The following is a 15,114-nucleotide window of genomic DNA, read 5'->3' as shown; positions in this document are numbered from 1 at the left end:
GCTTATACTCCGGTGCCTCAATTCTAGAAAGTAGGAGAAGGTTCCAGCAAGATCTGGTCAGCTCCAGGAGTTTCCCTCCACCCTTGCCCTGGCTCCAGACAGCAGTAGAGGGTAAATGAGCCCTTTGTGTGAGGGCAGGACACAGTTTACACAAATGTAAAGTGTCAACGACCCTCATTCTCCCATCCCAGGAAGACCATTCAACATGAAGATGAATGCAGATGCAACCCTGTTACACCCAGCCCTCCCTGCGTGATGGCTGTCTGGAAAGTATGCACAAACTGAGCTGTCACTCTGCCCTAGACATGGATTGTAGTCAAGCTGCATAGCACAAAAAAATTATAAGGACAGATAAATGCCCACTTTCTAAAAGTGGCATTTCTAAAATAGTAACAAGAAAAACCACCTACATGAGTTTTCACTACAATTCCGAACATACCAAACATGGCAGCGCTACTACTTCCAGATCACAAATTACCACTGAAACACATATTAGGTAACTACCAATGTAGGCCTATGAAAGGAGCAGGCCTCACAGCAGTGAGAAACCAAAATAAGCTGTTTGTCACTACCAGGACATGCCATGGAACAAAGGCGCATGTCCTACCTTTTACATACACAGCACCCTGCCCAAAGGGCTACCTAGGGCCTACCTCAGAGGTGACTTATGTGGGCAATGGGGAGTTTCAGATGTGTATGAGTTGCATGCCCAACAATAGGGGACGTCCCCTCAGGCACAACTGGGCCCCTGAAAAGGGTCTGTAAAGGTTTATAATCTTTGTATACACACCAATTCTCAGATCAATGTTCACTTCTTCATATTTATTTTCTTCATATGAATGTATTCCATTAGTGATATAATACAAGATATTTTTCTAAATGTATTAGTTCATACCCCTCATGCTCCAATGCATTTCGGGTATAACACCCTTCGTCAGGGAACAAAAAGCTGTAAATGAATATAAATGGGTCTTAATACATGAGGGGACTCTGTGTTTGGCTCAATCAAATGGTTAGTGGTGAAGGTTGAGTGTCATAATTAGTACAGTGATATGGTTTGAAGAAGTAAAACAGTTATTAAGAAAATGGAGTTAGTACGCGGCTACCTGATTGATATTGTAATACTGATCAAAAAATCTCTAACGACTAGTAGCAGTGAAGTTAATGCACAGTTGCCTATTCATTCAAATTGGAGTACACAAGGTAAAAAGTGATTCACGGTGCGCTTTAGTGAAGTGTAGTGGCTCCTGTTTATCTCATAATATATCTTGCCCGTACTAGAATGTTGTTTTCCAATCGCGTAACTATGTCGCGGCTGCATGCAGATTGGTTTTGAATAAAGTGGATGGTGGTTAACGTGGTGCGTTAAAAAAGGATGTGACCTCCGATTTCTCTCCCAAAAAGTGCATTTCAAGTTTAACTCAAAGCGCTGACTACTGTCGATTTGAACTTTCGCAAGTCATTAAACAGCCAAACATGCAATGTTTCAATCTGGTTTAGACAAACTACTTACGGGAGTAATCGCGCTTGGCGTGCTCCGTTTGTGGTGCTCCGTAGGTTAGTGATGGTGTGTTTTCCGTTTAGTGGGTGGTTAATTAAGTGCCGTGCAGAGTGTAGACAACAATGACAGACTAGGTTACTTGCTTCACGGCCGCAATCTTGTAACGGGGTATTAAAAGGTGTAACAGGTGTATTCTCCTGTGTATGTTTCTACAATAACAATCAATAGTCTACAGTCGCCGTGTATAGTATACACAAAATAATGACGGTAGGATGACAAATAAAGAGAAAACTAATGTCAAACAGAAAAGTAAACCCAAGAAGTTCAAGAACCTGAATGATAACTTCAATGTCTGAATTCAGAGTGTGGTGCATCTGTAATAATGACCCTAAAAAAAAGAGGTTGCATCCAAACGTACATGAATAATCATCGAACTAATCCACAATAAAGTTTCTTTCAGCTGATTACATAGATTTTCCAGAGACTGCTATGGTAAAAACTGGTGTATTCTATAGGAATTCTACAAGTAACAAGTATATTCCATCCTACCATTCATCCCAAATGGTTTCAAGGTTTCCAGTTGTTTTATCCAATAATTCTCTCTTTGTAAGAGATACTTGTTGTTGTCTCACTCCTCCTCTTTAATGATGACTTCCAGAATTAGAAATTTGAGTTGGCTGATGTTGTGCTTCATTTCTAAATAATGGCTGGCTACTGTGGATTTTAATTTATTATTGCGTATGTTGGATTTGTGTTCGTTCAGTCTTGTTTTAATCTTACGCTCAGTCTTGCCAACATATCCTTGGCCACATGGGCATTTTAAATAATAGACCACGTTCGTGGTGTTGCATGTCACGGTCACTCGTAGTTTGATGTTGTTTCCTTTACGTGGGTGTGTTAAGGTATGTCCTTTAATGGCATTATTGCAATCGCTACAATTGTGGCATGGTACTGTGCCCTTGTATGTGATTCCCTCTTCTTTGTTGGGATGTTTCAGTATCTCTCCAATGTTACTACTTCTTTGATGCGCAAAGATCGGTAATTTTTTGAATATATTGTTGAACTTATGTTCTTGAGCTAAAATAGATCAGTGCTGTTTTATGATCCGTCAATATGTCTTGCTCATTGTTGAGTATTTTGAAAGTACAACCGTACGTGGATTATCTTTTCTGTCAGTTTTGGAAAGTAGTTCACTCCGTGTTTTTTGTCCACTACGAATTCTAGCTTGTTCTATTACTGTCTTAGGTTACCCTATGTTCGCAAACCTTTGTTCCATTTTGTGTATTCGTTTAGTGACTCTATTGGGTTGCGACACTATACTTTTTACCCTGAGCATTTGAGAATATGGAAGATGTTGTTTTAAGCTGTCTTGATGGAAACTGTGGTAGTGCAAAATGTTGTTACGGTCTTTGGATTTTTGGTATATGTCTTTTTTTAATCTTGTTGTCGTTCTTATAATCTCTACATCTAGAAATGTTATTCTTTGCTCTTGGATTTCTGATGTGAACTGAATTCTTTCATCCACCCGGTTTAAATTTTGAAGCGCCTCTTGAGCTCTGTTTTAGGTCCACTCCATAATAGGAAGATGTTGTTGATGTATCTGAGAATTAATTTCACATATGTCTTCCACGGATGTTTGGTGAGAATATGTTCCTCTTCATATCTTTCCATGAACAAATTGGCATGTGCAGGCGCTGCCGAATTGCCCATAGAAGTACCTGACTGTTGGAGAAAATATTGGTCTTTCCATTTAAAGTAACTTTGGAATAAAGTGAAATAAAGTAGTTCCATTTAAAAGATTTGCATATCTGAGTTTCTATCGGTTTGCAACAGTGTGTGTTCAATTGCCTCAATACCCAATTGATGCGGTATGGAAGTATATAAGGCTCTCCGTCCATGGTACATAGAAGAATAGGTTCATCTTTCTTTATTGTAACTTGTTGTAGTTTATTCAAAAAATCTGTTGTATCTTTAACATAAGTTTTCATTTTCATCACACTCGGCTGAAGGTACTTGTCCAGAAATTGCCCTATGGGTTGATGTATAATTCCCTTAGTAGATACGATTGGGCAAAAAGGTGGATATTGTATATCCTTATGTCTTTTGGATACCATGTATATGATTGGTCTTCTCAGGTTTTCTTGTATCAGAAATGTTTTGGTTCTATCATTGATGGTACCATTTTCATGTCCTTTGTTGATGATTGATTTTAGTAGGTTTACAAAAGAGTCTATTGGATTTGTTTCCAATTTCATGTAAATGGTTTCATCAGACACGTGTTTGTCTACTTCGTTTTCATAGTGCGTGGTATTTAAGACCACTATGGCTCCTCCTTTGTCCGCCTTCTGGCATATGATTTTAGGATTATTCGCTTTTTTCTTAAGGATTTCCAATTCTTTATGCGTAAGGTTGCTTTTTCTTGGTCTTTTGGAATAGTTCAATTTGGATAAGTCCATTTTTACTAAGTTTTCAAATATATCCAGGGTCTTGTGGCTGATAGGCGGCATGTATGTACTTTGGGGTGTGAGGCCTCGCAGTTGATATTCTTGTATGGTGAATTGATCTTGTACAACATTTTCAAAAAAATGGCTGAGACGTAGTTTTCCCATTATCTTGAATATACTCACCTCGAGTTCTAAGCTCGTTGTATGTGTCGTTGTTACAAAAGACATGCCCATCTGTAATGTACTGATTTCTATTTCTTCCAGTTGTTCATCCGAAATGTTAATGACCAAATACATTTCGCTTAGTTTTTCTTCCCCTTGTCCTTCTTTCCTCTAGCAGTTGCACTCCTGGTGTTTGGGGCTTCTTTTTCCTTTGCCCCTCTGGGGTCTTCTTTTTCTTGTTGGCCTACTTCTAAAAAAGGCTCTTCAGAAGTATGTGGCTGTTCACTGGATGTGGTCAGCTGTTTTTGGAATCTTGGTTTACTGAATGCGTCCCTCGGTCTGTTAGATATGTCACTACCTGAAGATGGCGTTTCTGATTGTTGTGCCTCAGGTCTGTTTTGGCGGCGGCGTGCGTACACCTCCGCCCAGCTGTATACCTCTCCCAGCTTGTAGTCCACTGTGTCTCGGCAGAATTTTCGTAGTTTTCTCTCGTTTACCTCTTGCGAGTGTTTGGTAAGTTGTTGGTTGATATCTTCTAACACTTTTGACCAATCTTCTGTGGGCATAGAGTTGGTGAATTCTGTTGTGACCAATACGATTTCTTTGGATAGATCCTCAAGTATGTTTGATAGCTCTTTGATTATTAGAAGAATCAGATCGAGTGAGCGCTTATTCAAAATTGCAAACCACCATTCTTTGAACTTTTGAGCGTTCTTGCATAGAGAAGGTTTTAATGCGATCCTCAGAAAAGTGCTTCTTACCAATTTGTCCCTTAAAGATTGTAGGTTTCTTAGTTTGATAGCTGGTCTTGATCCTAGTCTGTTTCCAATGTCTGGGTCTTGACTAATTATAGTCCAATGTTTACTGACAATTCTTTGGATTTCATTACTTCATTTACTATATGTGATATTATTCTTATCTCATTGGTGTCTGAGCCTTCGAGATGTTGTTCTTGTTTTGTTCTAAGCAGCCCAGCCAAGCACCACGCATCAGCATTAGATAAACGCATTTCAGTGTGGTGGTCTGCATCACCATACTTAAATGCAAAGTCACGCATTAAAGGGTCTCCTGAGCTCTCTTTTTGACTGGATTTAAGCTGGAGTGTCAGCACGCTGTCATGGTGCGCGCTGCTCCGGTAGGCTTGGGGCTAGCTTAGCTGCTTGTGAGTTGTTGCTGCTATTACAATGTAACACTTATCATTGATTCACCTGACACCATGTGCCCAGGGATTACTGTTACAACTGTCATCAGCAGTCACTGTGTCCAATGAGTACTCTCCCAGTCCTGCCTATTAAAGTGTGTGTCTAACTACACTGCCCCAGTTGTACTTATTGGGTATTCATGCCGCAAGAGGTGGCAGCGGGTGAATCAATCATCGCTCGTCTGAGTCACTCTGGCGATCATGTGTTACCAAATTTGCTGCTCGTCTTGCTTGTGATGTCAAATAAAATAATCACTTTACTTTCAGTGTTGACCGTTCACATCACTTCAGAAGAGTATATATTCCAAAGAAAGAGTAATCAAAAGAAGGCGCTGCTGGATCCATGTGGGCTGGGTTTGGTGCACACATGATATTTTTGTTTTCCTCGGCAATTAGGGTATGTGGCACATGTTACACTTGATGGCTCAGGTGGCCAGTCAAGATGGAACCATTGATTTTTCCACCCTGCACGTGACCCGTAACTGCTGGTTAACGTGAGGATGTGTGCACGAGGTGCAGCATGCGCAGATCGGTTTGGCCATGCCATCCCCACCTGCAGTCACATCGCTGCTCACTCTGGAGGCCCACCTGCTGCTGCACAAGCCCTGAGCCATTCCTGTCTATCTTTCTGTTGGACGGCGCGGTGGTACCAAGCAGAGAGCACTGTGCTGTCAGTACAGAGGCACCAGTCATCCAGGCACAGTGGCGGGTGAGTGCTTGAAATAAAGCATTTGATTTCTCAAACAGTCATGAAAATTATTAGACCGTGTCTTGCCCCTTAGAAAATAATATTAAAAAACTGTTTTGATGTTCTATTGAATTGTATCACTGAAAATTCGCTTCCTATTAGGCACTAGCCAGACGACTTGCACTTTTGCTATTTACTACTTTCTCAAATTGCAATCACTCTGGGGCATATTATCAAGCACGGCGTTAAAATTATCGCCGCTTTAGCGGTAGAAAACTGCCGCTAAAGCGGCGATAATGGGCTTGATAATATGCCGCAGAGAATTCCCATAGAAGCCCATGTTGACACCAGAACATGGGCTTTTATGGGAATTCTCAAGGGCATATTATCAAGCCCATTATCGCAGCTTTAGCTGCAGTTTTCTGCCGCTAAAGCGGCGATAATTTTAATGCCGTTTCTTGATAATATGCCCATTGTTTCCTGAATCATGCGTAGAAAAAATGTAGTGCTCCTGAAACTAATTATCAATGTCTAACTAAAGGGAACTTGTGTAAGCAGATGCATGCGGTTATGTTCAGTGGTCCGAGTAGGAGGAGGGGAAGGTTTCAGGGGAACGACATGCTCATACTATTTTGTTTTTATATAAACTATTCCCCTACTTTTTGTGTAAAGGGAACTGTCCCGGGATGGTTTACACCAAGATTAAAAATGCTTCAGCTTAAATGCCAGGTGGGGAGTCTCCTGTGATGTGAAATGGAGGGAGGGGCACACAGCTAATCAAGCTTTCTTGCAGGGTGTCTGCTGCCTGAAAGAAATGTAAATATTCACAACAGTTAATCTGCAAATGTAAACGGTACTTGGAAGCAGGTATTGGCTTGAAGCTTCCTGGCAACACATATTTATTGTTTTTGAATGATGAATGAATGAAATTAGACCTATAATGCACAGAGCTACTCAGCAGAGTATCCTGTTGCAGTAGCCCAAGGTCAGAAGTTAAATAACCACATTTTGAGAGGTATTGCAAAGCAGTTACCAGCTGAGCTGTGAAGTGTGTGCTTTTAAAGGACAGTTATAAAACAATTGATTCCTGATGACATACACTTTTTCTTTTTGAGATGTTTAGTAAGGTAGATACCAGCTAAACTTGAACATGTGGGATTTTAAAATACTCTACTTGGATGTTCACAGTGCACTCTGTCACAGACTGTGTCCTTGTAGCACTAAACATACACTAGTCACTGTTCCCCACTGCAGCAACCAGGATTTAATTATTTTCCTCTCTGGTTGAGTCCCTTAACTAATAGAGGTCCCACATGGAGAACCTGGGCAGACTCTCATTAGTGCCTTTCTATTTATGGTGCTTTGCAGCAGTTTAAAGATTTTCTTAGAGTTACTCGTTGCTCCAAAGGGTGTAATTTATGATGTTTATATATTTCCCTCATCTTCATTGCTTGATTTTTGCTCGCTAGAAAGTGTCACTCATATTCATTGAATTTCACTCATAATTAGGCCTGGGCTAAAATTCTATTCCGCTCGCGGAAATTGCGATAATTTCACATTTTCGCGTTCCGCGGGGAGCGCGAAAATGTCAAAATTTCCGCAATCCGCATTTTACCTGATTTTTTTTGCTTGCTCGCGCTGTAAAATAATACATTCTCGCGTGCCCGCGATCGCCTTACCTGAATCCCCGTGTTCGCCGACAAGTTTTCCCGATCCGGTCGCGTTCTCCACGAGATGTTGGATTGTTGGTGGCCATTTGCGCTGTCTCGCGACAGTTCGCGCCCGCAGTAACATCATTCATCGCGCGATCACGTCTTTCTTCTAGCGATCATGCACCCCGAGACAAGTGAAAACAAGATGGCCGCGCCCGCGAGCAACCGCATGGGTAAGTTGGCGAGCCTCGACCACGCAGAAAATACAGCGAACGGGCGGGAAAAAAAGTTCCGGATCTTCGTGATATTTCCGTGTGTTTGCGGAGATTTTTTACATTTTCGCGATAATTTGCAAAAGTGAATTTCGCAAATTCCTCCCACCCCTACTCATAATTACACTGCAATTATAAAAATGGCACACATAAGCAATCTGAAAATATATCAGCTATGTACTAGGTCCCACTGAGCGTAACTAATGGTTTTAAAGGCCCCCAGGTGTTGGTGACGCCCATAGCATATTGTGGGATTCAAACTCCCAGGGCTACGCTGCGGCAAGAGGTACTATCAACTGCAGCTTCCTGGAACCCATCATTTTTGCTCGTACTGGCCTCCAGAAAATGAGGGCATAAACCTCACTGAACAACGCCATCTTGCATGCGCTTGTTCTCCACCACATAGCACTGGCTCCATCTAGTGGCAGATGAATACTGGCGTCGTTGTGACGATATGAAATGCAATTAAAAAGTGCTTTACATTAATAAGAATTACTAAAATACAAGTTCAAACACTGTATTAGTAAACGACTGTTCTTAAACATAATTTAGAATATGTGTATAAATATGCGTTTTACTCTTTTTCAAAAACAAACTATCTTCTTGACTTTTCTGCGAAAGTAGAATGTACGTGCTACAATATTTTGCTATTAATTCACCAATAATAAAACATTTTGAAAAAAAAGCCACATTTATTAGCCCACTGAAACAAATGGGAAGGAGAGACAGACAAATACATAAATGGGTATTCCGTTAAGCACCTGTAGTGTACAAAATACACTGGACATGCTTTCTCGTTGTGTCAATACACAACGAGAAAGCATTGCCAGTAAAAAAGTACTACAGTTGGGTAAATGCTTTTGGCAAAGTAGTGGACTCTTATAGGCTAAAACAAGTCTTGCCCTGATCGTCAACAGGAAGGAGTTACAAATATAAACAAAGCAAGTGCCCCAGGTGAACCTCCATTTGAGTAAAGTAAAAATGATCCTTGGGCTTGTTGAATGCAAAGCAAACACATTCCCTCTAATATTCAACATTGAAAAATGATCTGAAATTCTTTATAGAACTGAATGCATTGTTCATCTACTGGAGCTCAGTCTGTACCTTTGTGTCTGTGACAAGTGGTTTCATTCTCGAAGTCTCTTTGTGTGAGCAGAGTCCATGGTGCTCCCTTTTGAATACTCTATGTATTCAATTGCCCAAAATCAATAGCACCACTCACACACCCACTCCCAGACCCATACAGCCACTCACACACCCACCCAAAGACCCATACCACCACTCTCCCAGCTACTCACAGACGCAGCCACTAACAGACCCACACAGCCACTCACACACCCACTCAGACAGCCCCTGGGGTGCAGATGGGGGCAATAGTCTCCGATCTTCCCACCGAGGGGGTCAGAAAGCCTTTTAGGCACCTGGGATGTTTGGTTGTTTTAAAAAGAAAAGAGGGGTGGGGGCTGCCTACAATGGGCATGCCAATCCCCCCACCCCTCATTATTCAAATTCAAATTCAAATTTTTTGTTGGATTACTAAAAACCATAACAAAATGTAAAAACCATGTGACTCATGAATACATATACAAAGATTTAAATAGAAACAAAAAAGAACCCTGGTTAGTGCAAGAACAGTGCAATAATCTTGCAATAAAAGTGGGTTGAAATTAAAAATTGTCAGAATGTGCATTTGTCTTTTAAGGATCAGGCTTGTTGAATAACATAACAGTCACGGAATGATTTTAGTAAATCTAGAAGAAAGCACAAATAAATATGGCAGTTAGTTTTAAAATGCTGAAAAGAGTGTCCATGTAGGCTTAGCGGAGGACCGGCGTGAGGACAAGTCTGACGGTGTCTCTTTGGAATGAGTGTGACTACAAGAGCACGTTCCCACAAAGGTCCCGGGTTCAGAGAACTACTTGTGAACTCTTAAATATGATCCCTCTCGGAAATTTCCAGAGTGTATGACAATTGGATATTGTCCAACGCACTAAATAACAAGGTAAACACCAGAATAGGGGTGAAGACCAAAAAACTAGGGACCAACACCCTGAAGAATGCCAGAGCGACCCGGTTGGGTGTGATAAAAAATGGCATAAACATGTTGGTATCTGCAGTGGGGATATAGGTGACTTTACCTCCTCTGAATATCCCAGATCTTATGTTTTAATCCTACCAGTGGTTAACAGGAATAAAAATCGAGTGTTGCTCTCTAGGTAGTTTTAATTATATGTATCTGCACTATTTGGTACCTTTTTTAAGGGAATAGGTTTTCCTTTAAGTTGTGTACTTCTTTGTGTTGTGTTTTGTGTTCCTCTTTATTCACTCTACCCTCACCGCTATTCTTCAATCAAACAAAAAAAAATTCGGCGCTCCATCCATAGTGTTGGTCCGCACCTGGATGTATGATGCAGCCCTATGACGAAGCATGACACTGCAAAGTGTGTGAGGGCAGTATTAAGACATTTATTGTCTTTTCTTTTTCTTGATTGTTGTCTCTGTTAAAGTGTGATATACCACCCACACTTCAGAGAAGGCTTAATCCCTTGTCTCTTCCTACTTGTGATATTTAGCTAGTTTTAAAATGCTGAAAACATTGTCCATGCAGGCCTAGCGGAGGGGGCCAGTGGCCGCTAGAGTTTTTATTACAAAGAGATGGCAAGGCCAGCCAGCGGAAGAATTGCTGCATTCTCTTTCCCCAGCACTTTAGCAGCTCTGATGACAAATTTGGTGAACCAAATGTTCAACTTTGTATTTTCTTGATTCATAGCTGCTATTTTGGCCTGACGACATGTGCGAGCTCCTAGTTTGTTCCACTCAGCTCTCAATAAAGTCCTTCCGTCATTTAGCAAAGCTGGGCATGCGCAGCCTATGTGCTCCAAGCTTTCGGAGTGGTAGCCGCATTTCCTGCAATTGATATTGAGACTGGGGTGCCGCCATTGCGGCAAATACTTTAAAAAGGGCCACTCGCCTAGCCTTAGGGCCATGAACTTAACCTTCCAAAAGAGGGAGTATGTGCTTGATAAGTAGGATAACTCAACCCCTGGTTTGTAATCAGAGACAACTGCCCAGGTATGTTTTCTTCTGGATAATTTTGCCCAGTCAGAGTGGAAAGACCAGAGCAGAACGCTTCACTTGATTATGGTCTGCAATGCCTGTTGTGGTGGATTTGTTCCCCAATATTCCGTGACTCCGAGTAGCTGTAGGGAGCGGGACAAGTGTTGCCGATATTTTTGGCTAAATGCGCTGGTCGATATTTCATTCCAGAGTTTGGACTCAAGATTGCCATTCCCGAAGTTGCGCAGTCTATTGCAGAACTTGATAAAAGCAACCAGCCTCGATGCCATTGTGATCTAGCAGGCCGAGTTCTAGTCTGACTTGTGCCGGAGATGAAGACCTCGGCAGGCGCCATGCTCGCTTAAAGATTCTGGTGGTTGATTTATTTAATAAGATGTTTGTTGAGCCCATCATAATCTCGTGTACGTATGATAAGGAATTGGTGATCTTGGCCTTCATCACCTTGAGCTGAGGGGTTAGACTTGGCCCTAGTAAATGTTTTGAAAGTTTTGCTGATGCAACCTCAAGCGACAGTGGTTTAGCCTTGACGGCGTATTTTTGTTTGGCCAAGGAACCTCTGGAGTCAAGGAAAATTCCCAAATATTTATAGTGTGGCACTGCTTTTATTATTGAAAAACCACCTGCTTTTCCGCGGCTTCTGTTTGCAGAAATGAATTATTTTTGTTTTTGGCAGATTCAATTCAAGAGCATTGTGTAGGGAAGGAGTTCGTCAAGAAGCCTCTGCTGGCCTACCTTTGTGTGACTCAGTAACACAAGGTTGTCAGCGTAAAACAGATTGCTGATGCGGGTTCCATCCAGTTGGGGCGGGTGGGAGTTAACCTTGTCAAGTATGGGGGATAGGTCCGAGATAAACAGGTTAAAAAGAAGGGGCGCCAAGACGCAGCCTTGTGTAACACCGCTTCCTGTTTGGATCTTTTTTTAAACATGGGACCCATCGCCCAACTTTATCCTTATCCAGGTCTGTGTGTGGAGTTGGATTATGGCTTGTAAGAGGGCGGGGGATATACCCCAGCGGTTTAATTTTTGCCATAGGCGGCCGCTTGTCACCCGCCTTGAAGTCGACGAAGCAGCAGTATAGTTGCATACGATGAACATCTGCCTTCTCCATCAAAACAGTTAATGTCAATAGGTTGCTGTTGTGCCTTAATTAGCTACAAAGCCAGAGTGGTTGAAGGGGAGACGCTGTGTTGATTCTGCCCAGGTTGACAGTTCTTCTAGTAAAATGCTGGCGTAGTATTTGGATTCAATATCAAGAAGGGCTTTCATTCTGTAATTTTTTGGATCATCTCTTTTACCACTTTTGTAGATGGGATGAATGATGGCACCTTTCCAGGAATCCTGGATGTGGTCATTGGGCCTGCAATGTAAAAACAGTGGTGTGAGGAGACCTGACCACAGCATTTCGTCTGACTTGAACAAGCCCTGAGGTAGACCGTTGGGGCCGTAGGCTTCCTTCTGACCTGCCTTTCCTTATTGTCCGGGCAATGGTGTTTTTTACATTTCAGTGTGTCGTCAAGATCTCTAGGGTTGAATCATTTTGTGGTTCCTTTCTGTCAATTATGGATGAATCCAGGACGCCTTCAACTGTAGTAGTGGGCCCGGTATTAGCAGTGCAGTGGTCTTCGGTGAGTGGTGGCCAAAGTTTGCAAGTCGAATGGGGACTGGGGTGCTGTGTTCTGCTTAAATGTTGTCTGAAGTGATTGAATAGAAATTCAGTCCAGTCATCAGCACTTATGTTTGCGATGCTTTGTCCTCTGCCTCCTAATAGGCCACTGTTCACAAGGGACCAGAATAACTTTGTGTTGGACCTTTTGCTAGCGTAGTCTAACTTCAAACAGAACTGGTCTGACGCTGCACAAAAGGGACAGTCTTTCTGACCCCAAGAGGCAAATGGGGGTTATTACTCCCAATCTGCCCCCGGGGAGGCAGAAAACCCACTAGAAACCAGGGATATTATATTTTCTGTTCCTAAAAGGGGAGTGGTGCTGCTCAGGATGGGCATGCTAGTGCCCCCACCACCCAAAACAGAAGGGACTGTATTTTTGCCCCCCTTGGGGGCAGATGTGCATTATTATCCTCAATCTGCCCTCCCACGGGAGGGAGAAAGCCCACTACACACCAGGGATTTTGTTTTGTTATGAAAGAGGGATGGGGCTGCCCACAATGGGCAAGACCATGCCCCCACCCACATCTATAAAACGAGAAGTCTTTCTTCCCTCCCTGGGGGGCAAATGGGGACTTAGCTCCCGATCTGCCCCTCCGAGGGGGCAGAAAGCTCACTAGGAACCAGGTTTTTTTTTTTTAATATGTAAGTTCAGGGATGCACAAAACGGCCATGCTAATGCCCCCACCCCCCAAACAAGGAAGGGACAGTCTTTCTCCTGCCCTTGAAGTCAGATGGGGGTTATTGCCCCAATCTGCCCCTGGAGGGGCAGAAAGCCCACTAGACACCAGGGATTTTTTTCTTATTATGAAAGAGGAATGGGGCTGCCCACAATGGGCAAGACCATGCCCCTACCCACATTTATAAGAACTGAAGTCTTTCTGCCCCCTCTGAGGGGCGGAAAGCCTACTGAGCACCAGAGATATTTCTAAAGTCATGTCAGGGAGCAGCCCTTTAGGCAAGGGTTGCTCCCTCTTTTTTTTGTGAACACACTTTTGCTGCATCTGCCCCCCTTGGGACAGATCAGTGATATTTTTTAAAAGCATCTTCTTCCAAGGCGTGTAGAAAACCATTAGACACTAGCAAAAGTTTCTCTGTGTGTGTAAACCACACAAGTCGGGTAACATTTTTATCAGGAGACCTGCGGGAATGCTGGGTGGTAAGAAATTTTCCACACAGAAATGTGAGGAAAATGGGATTTCTTCAAGCTAAATTTGAGGTTTGCAGGGGATTCTGGGTAAGAAAACACTGGGGGATCTACGCAAGCTACACCTTCCTAGACTCCCCCAGCCTGGGACCAAAAACCCAGGTGCACCCCTTACAAAACCGGGTTGTTTTATGATACATAATTTTGATGTTCCAACAATATATTTTTGGCCCTTCCCTGTCGTGGGTACTTGGCCCACCTACCCAAGTGGGGTACCATTTTTATCGGCAGACTTTGGGAAATGCTGGGTGGGTGAAAGTTAGTGGCTCCTCACAGATTCCAGAACTTTATACCACAGAAATTTGAGGAAAATGTGTTTTTCTTTATAAAGTTTGAGGTTTGCAAGGGATTCTGAGTAACAGAATCTGCTCAGACGCACAGAAGTCATCCTGGATTCCCCTGGGTGTCTATTTTTTCACAAATTTACACGTTTTTTGGGTTTACCTAGGTGCCGGCTGAGCTAGGACCCAAAATCCATAGCTAGGCACATTGCGATAAAAAGGGTCAGTTTTCAGTGGAAAAATGTGGTGTTCATGGTGTGTTTTGGTGCGTTTCCTGTAACAGGCCTTAGGCCTACCCACAAAACTGAGGTACCATTTTTATTGGGAGACTAATCGCAACACTGAATAGTAGAACACATGCTATTACAATTAGTCTTTCTATGCATTTCTGCCTTCCAAATGTAGGACAGTAGGTAAAAAAGAAGTCATTTTGAACAATACCCTCTGATTCACATGCTAATATGGGTACCCACAAATTCAGATATGCACAAATAACCACTGCTTATAAACTCCATATCTTGTTCCCATTTCAGAAATACATACATTTCCTTGATACCTATTTTTTATCTTTATATTTTCCCAAATGAACTACTGTATACCCGGAACACAACGAACAACCATTTCAATGTGCAACTCAGTTATTGTCTCTGTGTACTTCAAGTTCTTGGTGAACCTACAAGCCTCATGTATACCTGCAACCAGAAAGGTCCCGCAGATGTAACGATATATAGCTTTCAAAAATCTACAATAGTTAGAAAAAGTTACAGGTGAAAATTTAGGCACAAATGGCTGTTTTTGCAAGTAACTGTCAATGTTCTTTTATTTCAACTGTTACTTTCTGCAGGAAAACCTTGAAAGATCTACACAAATGGCCCCTTGCTGAATTCAGGATTCTGTCTACTGTTCAGAAATGCATAGCTTTCCAGGATCCTTTATTGGTTTCAAACGCATTTCTACCACTAAAC

Source organism: Triturus cristatus, chromosome 8 (assembly GCF_964204655.1).
Source record: "Triturus cristatus chromosome 8, aTriCri1.1, whole genome shotgun sequence".
In the NCBI taxonomy this organism is placed as follows: domain Eukaryota; kingdom Metazoa; phylum Chordata; class Amphibia; order Caudata; family Salamandridae; genus Triturus; species Triturus cristatus.
This window is presented reverse-complemented; position numbering follows the sequence as displayed.